We start from the raw sequence: 10366 nt of genomic DNA, 5'->3' as shown, positions 1-10366 counted from the left end.
TGAGGGTCCAGAGCTGTTATCCAATCGTCAGGAAGAAAGGTGGAGAGCTATGATTTTAAGAAACAGCAGTCCGTTTGCATCAACGTGTGCCAAACTCTCTAGTCTGTTACCGGCCCTCCCATGGGGTGCCCTCCATTCTCCAGTATCCTGTGTTCTTGGCACTCAAGCTGCTTCCGCTGGGATGCTGTCTGCCTCTGGAAGGTTCCTCCCTTCTGCCACATTCTGAAACATGGTGAACACATTACCAGGCTCCTGTGCAGCTCAAAGGCCCCCCAGGGGGCTGATCTGCAGCAGCTGTTTTCTTCAGGGCCACAGAAAGTGCTGGACCAGGCCTCATGCGTGGCCTCAAACAGCAAAAGTCTCCCAGGAAGGGCCCCTGCCAGGTTGGCTTAAGATGCGCTTCTTGGAGTGTGAGGCTTCATTTACGTCTTCTGTCAAGTCTCTGTGGCGTGGGATCGTTTCCTGCCAAGGCTCCCTGCTCATTTCCCCGAGGAATCGGGAGCCCAGCCGCAGGGTTCCTGACGGGAGGCCCAAGAGGAAAGCACAATCCTTTCTGAGAGCAGCTGGCGGGAGGACACTCGGTCTCTGCCCTTTCCCCAGCTTTCAGAGGCTTTCCCTTTCCAGGAGGAGGAGGAACTTTCCAAGAAGCTCTCCTGTAAAGGCAGCAGCTGTCTGTCTCTTTCTGAGGCAAGGAGGGAGGCCCCCGCTCAGCTCAGTTCTCCTTGTGTCCCTCTGGTCTGCACTCGGGTGGCCATTTGTGACCCTCACCACCAGCAGCATGTGGAGAGTTCTCAGACTTCCTGGGCCCAACCCAGTTACAGACTGCCTAAGGCCATCAGACACGAGCTGGCTAACACATCCGTGTTGGGCAAACAGCAGGGGCCCCTACATTGTCAGCGAGGCCTTGGAAGGGAAGTGTGCCCTCGTGTTCTCTTAAACCCAATGCTCCTGACCTTGGGGCTGGAGAATTCTTTGTTATAGGTAGCTGTCCCCGGCCCTGCAGGATGTTCAGCGACAACCCTCGCCTCTACCTGCCAGATGCTACGAGGATCCTCCCTGTTGTGACAACCCAAGACAGCTCCAGACGTTGAAGAATATCCCACGGGGACGAAAGGGCACAAAAGGAAGCAGCTACCCCTTGGCTGGGAACCTCAGAACAAGAGGTAGGAATGACAGGAGGGTATATGGAAATAAAACGCATTTCCATCTTCAAGAGAACAGAGAGTCAACGAAGCAACTGCATCCAAGTACAAGGATATAGAAGTGCCAGGGGCTCTGAGGGCATAGACTTGGGGGCTCAAAGGAAGACTTCCTGGAGGAAGTGACATCTAAGTGGAAATGTGGAAGATAAGTAGAAGTTTTTCAGACAAATGAGGGGAGGGAAGAGTATTGGCGTAAGCTTCTAGAGCGCTGTTACCACCTAAAAAAATGTTCACCTTTTAAAAGAGAACAAGCGGGACGCCTGGGTGGCTCAGTGGGTTAAAGCCTCTGCCTTCGGCTCAGGTCATGATCCCAGGGTCCTGGAATCGAGTCCCGCATGGTGGGGGGCGGTCTCTGCTCAGCAGGGAGCCTGCTTCCCCCCCCCCTTTCTCTCTGCCTGCCTCTCTGCCTACTTGTGTTCTCTGTCAAATAAGTAAAATCTTAAAAAAAAAGTAAAAGAGAAAAAGCTTTTGTTCTGCTTTCAATAGAGCAAGAGTAAAGCAAACCAGAGAGCCCTTGGGGCCTGGTAGGGTGGCAGAACCAGAAAAGGTCACAAAAGGAAGAGGCTTTAGGGACAAAAGAAACCACACCTCACCTGTGACCCCTGACCTGCGGCATCAGCCTCACCTGGGAGCTTGCTAGAAATGCAAAATCTCTGGGCTGCTCCAGACCCCTTAAAACAGAAACTCTGCAGGCAGGACCAACTGCCTGTGATTTAACAAATCCCACCCCCTCTCCCCATGACTGGGATGAGTCCCTGAGCTCTGGGCAGCCCGCAGTGGTGCTTATTAGTGTTTAATGAGAGAGCAATGGAGAGAATCAATCAACCAATTACTCTTGCCTTGAGAAAGAGAACAGAGATGTTCTCAACTGGAGCTGCACATCAGAATCACCCTGAGGGTTTTAAAATCCCCCTTGCTCAGGCCATGTCCCAGAACAATTACTCGGGAGTCTCTGAGGGGGACCCAGCCATGAACGTTTTTTAAATCACACTAAGGGACTCGAATGTGCTGCCCAAAGTGAGCATCATCATTGTAAGAGAAGGTATCAACGAGATCCTCTACTTCGAATGACTTTGAGAATTTATCTTTAAACGGGAACAACTTACATAACAGTATGTATCAAATAACAAGTGATTTAGACAAACTGGAACTTTATTTTTCTCTCCTTTAATTAAAAAAAAAAAAGTCAGGAAGCAAAGAGCCTAGGACTGGGACAGTGGCTCTACAATGTCTCAGCAATTTGGGTCCTCTGTCCTAGATGGCCACTCTGTCCTGTCCTCATGGTCACAGTATGATTGCGAGAGCACCAGCTATCAACTTCATCCTCCAGGAAGGAAAACTTAAAGGCTGAAGGACAAAAAGGGTAGTTGCTTGCTAGATCTATCCCCTGACTATTTATTTTATTTTTAATTTTAATTCCAGTATAGTTAACAGACAGTGTTATATTAGTTTCAGGTGAGCAATATATATATATAGATATAGAATTCAATAACTCTCTATATTACTCAGTGCTCATCATAAGTGTACTCTCAATCCTCTTCACCTACTTCATCCATCCTCCCACCGACTTCCCCTCCAGTACCCATCAGTATGTTCTCTAGAGTCAAGAGTCTGTTTCTTGGCTTGTCTCCTTTTTTCTTTGCTTTCTTTCTTAAATTCCACATATATGGTGCCTGGGTGGCTCAGTCAGTTAAGCATCTGGCTTTGGCTCAGGTCATGATCCCAGGGTCCTGGGATTGAGTCCTGTGTTGGGCTCCCTGCTCAACAGGGAGTCTACTTCTCCTGCTCCCTCTCCCCCACTCCCTGTTGGAGCTCTTTCTCACATTCTCTCTCTCTAAAATAAATAAATAAAATTCTAAAAAAAAAATTCCACATATAAGTAAAATCACATGGTATTCATCGTTCTCTGACTTATTTCACTTAGCGGTATACTTTCTAGCTCCATCCAGGTTGTTGCAAATGACAAGATTTCGTTCTTTTTTTATGCTGGAGTAATCTTCCATTGTGTACGTATACCACATCTTTACCCATTCATCTACCACTGGACATTTGAGCTGCTTCCATAATTTGGCTATTGTAGATAATGCTGCAATAAACATAGGGGTGCATGTATCTGTTCAAATTAGTGTTTCATATTCTTTGGGTAAATATCCAGTAGTGGAATTACTGGATCATGGGGTAGCTCTACTTTGAATTTTTTGAGGAATCTCCCTACTGTCTTCCACAGTGGCTGGACCTGGAAATGGTGCAGGTCCATTGGCAGGGGTTCTTTTTTCCTCTACATCCTCACCAATATTTGTTGTTTCTTGTATTTTTTGATGTAGCCATTTTGACAGGTGTGAAGTGTTTTCTCTCTACGCCTCCTTTGTTGAGGGTTTTTATCACGATTGGCTGTCGTATATTTCCTCAAATGCTTTTTCAGCATTGAAATGATTCTATGGATTTTATCCTTTCCCTTGTTGACGGGATGTCTCACGTCGACTGATTTGCAAATACTGAACCACCCTTTCATCCCAGGAATAAATCACATTTGATCCTGGTGAATGATTTTTTTTAAAATGTATTGTTGAATTAGGTTTGCTAATATTTTGTTGAAGATTTTTGCATCTGTGTTCATCAGAGATATTAGCTTGTAGTTGTCTTTTTTTGGTAAGGTTTTTATCTGGTTTTGTTATCAAGTTAATGCTGGCCTCGTAGAATAAAATTTGGAAGCTTTCCTTCTTCTTCTATTTTTTGGAATGGTTTGAAAAGAATAGGTATATAATTCTTCTTTAAATGTTCAGTAGAATTCACCTGTGAAGCCATCTGGTTCTAGATTTTTGTTTGTTGGGAGTTTTTGATTACTCGTTCAATTTCATTGTTAATATTCAGTCTGCTCAAATTTTCTAATTCTTCTTGGCTCAGTTTTGGGAGATTGTATGTTTCTAGGAATTTATCCATTTCTTTTAGTTATTCAATTTGTTGACATTACAAGTTTTCATAATATTCTCTTACAATCCTCTGTACGTCTGTGGTGTCAGTTGTTAATTTCTACTCTTTCATTTCTGATTTTGAATCTTTTCTCTCTCTCTCTCTCTCTCAGATGAGTCTGATTAAAGGTTTATCAGTTTTATTGATCTTTTCAAGGATCCAGCTCTTGGTTGTAGTTATAGTTGTCTTTTTTTTTGTAGGATTTTTATCTGGTTTTGTTATCAAGGTAATGCTGGCCTCATAGAATAAAATTTGGAAGATTTACTTCCTCCTCTATTTTTTGGAATCTATTATATTGGGGTTTTTTAGTTTCTATTTTGTTTATTTCTCCTCTAATCTTTATCATTTCCTTCCTTCTACTGGTTTCAGGCTTTGCTTGTTCTTCTTTCTCTAGCTCCTTTAGTTGTAAGGTTAGGTTTGAGATTTTTCTTGCTTCTTTTTTTTTTTTTTATTTTTTTTTATTTTTTAAAGATTTTATTTATTTATTTGACAGATATATCACAAGTAGGCAGAGAGGCAGGCAGAGAGAGAAGGGAGGAAGCAGGCTCCCTGCTGAGCAGAAAGCCCGATGCGGGGCTTGATCCCAGGACACTGGGATCATGACCTGAGCCGAAGGCAGCGGCTTTAACCCACTGAGCCACCCAGGCGCCCCAAGATTTTTCTTGCTTCTTGAGACAGGTCTGTATTGTTATAATCTTTCCTCTTAGAACAGCTTTTGCTGCATCCCAAATATTATGAATTGTTGTACTTTCAATTTCATTTGTCTCCATGTGTTTTCTGATTTCCTCTGATTTCTTGGTTGACCCTTTCATTGTTTAGTAGCAGGTTATTTAACCTCCATGTATTTGTGGTCTTTCTGCATTTTTTTTTCCTTGTGGTTGATTTCTTTCTTTTTTTAAACAAATATTTTTTAAATTTATTTGACAGAGAGAGAGAGAGAGAGTGAGACAGTGAGAGAGGGAATACAAGCAGGGGAAGCAGGAGAGGGAGAAGCAGGTTTCCCACCAAGCAGGGAGCCTGATGTGGGGTTTGGTCCCAGGACCCTGGGATCATGACCTGAGTGGAAGGCAGATGTTTAATGACTGAGCCACCCAGGCACCATTGTGGTTGATTGCTAGCATTGTAGTGTGGAGATCAGAAAAAAATAGATGTTATGCCTTCGATCTTTTTGAATTTGTTGAGACTTGTTTTATGGCCTAATATGTGTTCTATTCTGGAGAATGTCCCATGTGCACTTGAAAAGAATGTTTATTCTGCTGTTTTAGGATGGAATGTTCTGAATATATCTATTCAGTCCATCTGGGCCAATGTGTCATTCAAAGCCACTGTTACCTTGTTGATTTTCTCTTTGGATGATCTGTCCATTGTGATAAGTGGGTGTGTTAAAGCCCCTACTATTATTGTATTATTATTATTGATTGGTTCTTTATGTTTGTTATTAGGTGCTTTATGTATTTCGGTGCTCCCATGTTTGGTGCATAAATATTTACAGTTGTTATATCTTCTTGTTGGATTGTTCCCTTTATCATTTGTGTCTTTCTTTGTCTCTTGTTAGTCTTTGTCCAATGTAAGTATTGCTACCCCAGCTCTCTTTTCACTACCATTTGCATGATAAATGCTTTTCCATTCCTTCACTTTCTTTTTTTTTCTCTTTTAAAAAAAAGATTTTGTTTATTTATTTGACAAAAAGAGAGAGAGAGATCTCAGTAGGCAGAGAGGCAGGCAGAGAGAGGGGGGAAGCAGGCTCCCTGCTGAGCAGAGAGCCTGATGCGGTGCTCGATCCCAGGACCCTGAGATCATGACCTGAGCTGAAGACAGAGGTTTAACCCACTGAGCCACCCAGGCGCCCCTCCTTCCTTCACTTTCAATCTGCATGTGTCTTTAGGTCCAAAATGAGTCTCCTATAGGCAGCATATACATGGATCTTGGCTTTTTATCCATTCTGTTACCCTAGTCTTTTGACTGGAGCACGTAGTCCATTTACTTTCAAAGTGATTATTAATAGGCATATACTTATTGCCATTTTGTCACTTGTTTTGTGGTTGGTTTTTATAGTTCTTCTCTGTTCCTTTCTCCTCTTGCTCTCTCCTCTCATGGTTTGCTGGCTTTTTTTAGTGATATACTTGGATTTCTTTCTTTTTATTTTTTGCATGTCTGTTACTGGTTTCTGACTTGCAGCTGCCATTAGGTTTACATATAATCTGCATGTAACAGTCTATATTAAGTTGATGGTTGCTTAAGTTTGAACCCATTTTTTACTTCACCCCACATTTTAGGTATATGGTGTCATACTTTACATCTTTTTATTTTGTGAATCCCTAAACTGATTTTTATAGAAAAACTTCATTTTACTGCTTTTATGCTTCCTACTTTTCTTACTTCTGCTTATGGTCTTTCCTTTCCACTCAAAGAGTCCCCTTTAACATTTCTTGCAGGGCTGATTTAATGGTCATGAATTCCTTTAACTTTTGTTTGTCTGGGAAACTCCTTATCTCTCCTTCTATTCTGAATGATAGCCTTGCTGGATAGAGTATTCTTGACTGCAGGTTGTTTTCTTTCAACACTTTGACTATATCATGCCACTCTCTTCTGACCTGCAAAGTTTCTGCTGAAAAGTCAGCTGAATGCCTTACGGGGTTTCCTTGGTATGTGAGTGTTTCTTTTCCTCTTGCTGCTTTTGAAATTCTCTCTTCACTACTTTTTGCCATTTTAATTACTATGTGTCTTGGTGTGGAATTCCTTGGGTTGATTTTATTGGAGGTCTTCTGTGCCCCTTGGATCTGGATTTCTATTCCTTCTCTAGATTTGGGAAGTTTTCAGCTATTATTTCTTCAAATAAATTTTCTGACCCTTTTCTCTCTCTTCTCCTTCTGAGATGCCTATAATGTGAATGTTATTGCATTTGATGGTGTCACTGAGTTCCTTCAGTCTATTTTCATTCATTATTCTTTTTCTCTCCCTCCTGTTCAGCTTGATTGTTTTCCATTACTCTGTCCTCCAGGTTGCTGACCTGTTCTGCTTCCTCTGGTCTGCTATTTATTCCTTCTAGTGTATATTTAATTTCAGTTATTGAGTTCTTCATCTCTGATTAGTTCTTTTTTATGTTGGCTATCTCTTTGTTGAGGGTCTTACTGAGGTCCTCCACTATTTTCTCAAGTCCAGTAAGTATTTTTATGACCATTACTTTATATTCTCTATCAGGAATATTACTTGTTTTTATTTCACTTAGGTCACTTCTGTGATTTTGTCTTGTTCTTTCATTTGGGACATACTCCTCTGTCTCGTTTTTTTCTGTAACTTTCTCTTTCTATGTATTAGGAAAGTCAGCTATGTCTCCTGCTCTTGAGAGTAGTGGCCTTATGAGGAAGTAGTCCTGTAGTGCCCTGCAGTACAATATCCCCTGTTCCCAGAACCTGGCGCTTCAGGAGTGTCTCCTATACATGTTGTATATGCCCTCCTGTTGTGGTTGAGCCCCATGTCCTTCATTCTGGTCATTGGCAATGGCTCTCTTTGCCTGTTGTGGGGGGTGTTTGGTCCCTGTCTTGTTAGAGGGCCAGTCTGGAGCCACCTTCAGTTTGAGTTGAGTCAGATCAGGTGTTTTCCCAAGATGCAGTAGCACCAAAGTGCTGTCCCTGTGCTGTCCCCTAAGAAGCTTGCACTGGTGGGCAGGGGCTGCTGTCTGACCCAGTGTCTGCCCCCAGCTCTCTGCTGTGGCCTCGGTTGGACTGGTATGTGTGGTTATCTTCCCCTCTCCCCGGGGCAAGAGTCATCTCAGAGTGGAGCTGGCCCCTGTCTGGGCTGCTTGCACACTGCAAGGCTTGTGACACTGCTTTGGATGGGCTCTGGCCAAGGGTGTATTGGAGGGAATGAGTCCACAGGAGAACTTGGGGGTGAGGGACAGGTCATAAGGTCTGCACTGGTCTGCTGTGGAAGGGGGCCTGCAGCCACCCGGAAAAACTCCTGCCCAGGCAGGGGTGGAGGCAGCGGGTCTGCAGGAGAACCCAGAGGCAGGGCAGGCACTGTTAGCAAGTGAGTCGGAGTGTGTTCCCGCTGAGCTGGTTTCCCTGTGTGTCTGTGTGTCTGGGCTGGGGGGCAGGGGAGGGCAATGGCACCACTGGCTCTTTTGTTCTTGGAGAAGTCTCCCGAAGAGTCCCTGCATCTCAGCACATGCTCAGAAATTAGTAAATAAATCTCCTTAGTAAGCCAGTCTCCTTCCTGTATGCTCAGTTTTTCAATCTGCTGCTTCTATGCTCCATCTCCATGGGGCTGTTGTGCTGTCTCTTTAAGGGCTAGGATTATTTCCTGTCACCACCAGCTCTCCTGGAGCTGCTGATTCTTAAAATTCCAGGTATTGAGCCCCACTGCTTATCAGGCCCCTCTGGTTTTCCCAAAGCCAAATGTTACGGGGATTTGCTTTCCCCTTGCGGGTTCCTGGGGTGCCTAGCATGGGAGTTTGCTTCTCTCCCCTCTCTGTGCCCACCACATCCCTCCCTCCTGCAGGTAATTCTCTGCCCTTCCCACCCTCTTTGATGTGGCCTCTTCTCTACACTTATCTGTGGAGAGTTTGTTCTGCCAGGGTTTGGGTCATTTTCTGGGTGACTTATACTGGTACGGGTGTTATCTAGGACAGCTTAGGGTCCTCCTACTCCATCTTCCCCGGAAGTCTAGTTCAATGCCCTTTAAAGGACATTCCTGGAAGCCCCACCTAGAGACTTCTGATTAGATCTCCTTGGTCAGAACTATAGGTGGGGGTGGACCCCCAGAGCTGGAGGTGGGATATGAAAGGCAAAGTGCCCCCCCAACCCAGACCCCAACACAGGCTAAGTATGAGGACTGTCTGGTAGTCAGAGCCAGCGCACAGCTTTATACAAATGGAGGGACGTGGTGACTCACCATCGTGGGAGAAAGCAGAGTGACCTTTGAATCGCCCACTCACATACCATGCATTTAGGACTGACTGCGCATTGTGTGTGTCTCTAGATGGTATAAATATATACATATATTTATATGAACTGTGGCAATTCTCTTGAGCTGTTATGCAATAAAGATAAAAGGATAAAAATAGAACACGAAGGTTATTTGGTGAAACATCTTATAAGCAGCCTGGAAAATGTAATGCTGACAGATGGGGTAACCTACACAGGGAGGTCTCTCTGTCTCACCTCAGTATGAGGAGAATAAACATGTCCAAAGCCGTAAGGCCAGTGATGTCAAAGGCCAGGTAGGGACAGGGAAACCCCAGGTCAACTAAGATGGTCTGGGGGCAGGGGGAAGGGGCGGGTCTTTTTTGCAACCCCACCCCCACCCTTGCTTTGATATTCTTCCTGGAGGTTCCTAGGGCTAAGTTAAACTAGGGCTTCAGGCTTATCTTGGGGGTCGTCCCCCCAAACACCTGCCTTCCCCCTTGCTTTGATGTTCCTCCTGGAGGTTCCTAGGCCTAAGGTAAGCTAGGGCTTTAGGCTACATCACCAAAACACCTACCTCGAAGGCAGAGCGATGGATAAGGCGTGAGTCAGATCTGATTTCAGTGCTGGCTCACCTGCTGAGCCATGAATGACCCCTGGGAACTCACCGCTAGAAACTCACTCCACACTCGGCTACCCTGTTGAGAAAGGGGGCATTCAGATGCCTAACTAATCCTCCTGAGCTGTCATCAAGCCTCTGGCATCGTCCACGTTTTCAAGAACGGACAGCTGTATATGAATGGAGCTTGGCATTATCCCACTTCATTACCAGGCTGCCGTCTTTCCTCCACATCTCTGCGACCACCACCCTCGGGGCTGAACTTTCTGGTAACCCACGGAAGGAGGTGACAGGAGTGATCCTCTCACATGGTCTATGTGCATCATTTCTTGAGACGCAATATTTTCACCCAAAAGGTTGGCTTACTGGGTGTGAGCCAAAAGGATGAAGAAAGTGTTTTGTGAGAGGGGAACACTTGGTCCCCTGATCTCCAGTCACACAGGCAGCGACTTACTGAGCAGGAGTCAGTGGGGCTCAAAAGCATGGAACAGGCTGCTTTCTCACTTTCCGAACATGGTGCTGAAATTTCTTGGTACCATTTGTAATTTGGTGGAACTGGAAATTTCAGAAAAATAAGCTTGAGTGTAGGCTCCTTTCTGGAAAGTTCTGCATCTAAGTGACAGCCTTCCTTTTATGGAATTCTGAACCTGGAGTGCCTCCTCGATGACTTG

The sequence above is a fragment of the Martes martes genome (genome assembly GCF_963455335.1).
Source record: "Martes martes genome assembly, chromosome: 13".
NCBI lineage: Eukaryota > Metazoa > Chordata > Mammalia > Carnivora > Mustelidae > Martes > Martes martes.
The sequence above is the reverse complement of the archived record's forward strand: the minus strand, read 5'-3'. Positions refer to the sequence as shown.